The sequence below is a fragment of the Halyomorpha halys genome, unplaced genomic scaffold (assembly GCF_000696795.3).
Source record: "Halyomorpha halys isolate HHAL.00 unplaced genomic scaffold, Hhal_1.1 Scaffold1983.1, whole genome shotgun sequence".
NCBI classification, from domain to species: Eukaryota; Metazoa; Arthropoda; class Insecta; order Hemiptera; family Pentatomidae; genus Halyomorpha; species Halyomorpha halys.
In genome coordinates this window covers 7755-9475 of record NW_027106214.1, presented here as the reverse complement: position 1 = coordinate 9475, position 1721 = coordinate 7755, and positions in this window count along the sequence as shown.

The following is a 1721-nucleotide window of genomic DNA, read 5'->3' as shown; positions in this document are numbered from 1 at the left end:
AACTGGGAGTGGAACTTCATGAACCGTTTTTTGATATAGTCCTCTATTGACTCCATTTGTAATTCGCAATGCAATTGGCTATTTCTTATGAACCAAGTATTAACTGCGATTCTTAGGACTTTATTTTGAAAAGATTGTAGTTTTTTTCCTTTTCGTGAAGGATGCCGCTCCCCAGACTTCACAGCCGTACATCAGCAGAACAGTTAGTTATTAATTATATAATTGTTAGTAATTGATCATATGGCGAGAGGTTTCAAATGGGTTTGCCACTAAAACAAATGTAAAATAATGAAACATTAAATGAATTATAAATGAAAATAGATTTAAAAGAAAAATAGTAGAGAAATAAAAATGTTGATAATATAATTTCGGCAGTGGCAAACCTATTTCAAAGTCTCTTTGCTAAGGTCGACTATTGCCGTTGAAGACATCAATAATCTTGCCACTACAATACAAAACAATTGAAAATCTCTATCTCTATTTATATAAAGAGAGCTGTTGAATCTTTGTCCTCGATATGCTTGGTTATTACTGGACCGATTTACGTGGGGTTTTTTTCTATATGTTCCATTTCGCCGTGGGAAGGTTTAAAGATATGAAAACATGATATTTTTGAGTAGAAAAAAAATTTATTATCAGAATTAGGGTAAGGCTCGGAGTAAAGTAGTTTGGTAAATTTTTTTTCAGAAAAAAGAAAACCATATTCGTTTTCAGGGTTGTCCCAAAGTACTAAATACTATTTTTGGAAGAAATTAAAAATCATTCATTTTTCACTTCGATTCCATCCGTGCATTTTGTTTTTCCTCCGTCGACTATTTTTCACATAATCGTTAATAACTCCACTCCCTTTTATCCGATTGTCACGATAATAAAACCGTTGGAAAGTTGAATGTCTGCTCTTATTAAATTTGATGCTTTTGAGGGGAAAATGTGGGTTTCAAATGAGCATTTTACCAATTTGATATGCCAATCAGTCTCAGTTGTTTGGATATCGTACCAATATTGTAGCACAGTGAGAGTTTTTGTTTAAAAACTATACATAGTACTAAATCTTAATGTTACTTATTATTATTATCCTTACTTATGTATGGTGTAGATTCGTTGAGTAATGTTGAAACTATTAATATTTTTGTTAAAAAAATTACGATTGCAAATTTATAGTATGTATTGGTTTAATTTTAACTGAAAAATATAATTAACTTTAAGAACCTATCGATTATATTCATTAAATATAAGCCTCAAAATTACAGCTTACACGGCTAGTACCAACCGATATCCCATAAATTTCAACCTTTCTTTCCTAAGTTGCTATGAACGAATGTCATTGAATATATTGGATTAGTTTATGTCACCAAATCATAATAATAAAGTATATGTGTATGTTTTACTTAACTAAATACATAAATTTATAACAAACTATCAATTGGGTTCATTAAATCTATATTTATCAAATATAGCAATAGCGAAGCATTACCCGGTCAGCTAGTTTTTTGATAAAACTACAAATAAATTTTGACAATATTGAAATATTTAACTAATAGTTAATTACTAAGGAATCAAAATTTCGAAATAAAAAAGTTACCATACGAGACTGTTAATTGAATATTTCCCTTAATTGGAGTAAAAATATATATTTATATATAAGTTATGGATATCCGCTACAATATTACCAAAGAAATATCTGTAGTTTACCTTTTTTTTAGTTTTTTTTTTTTTTATTA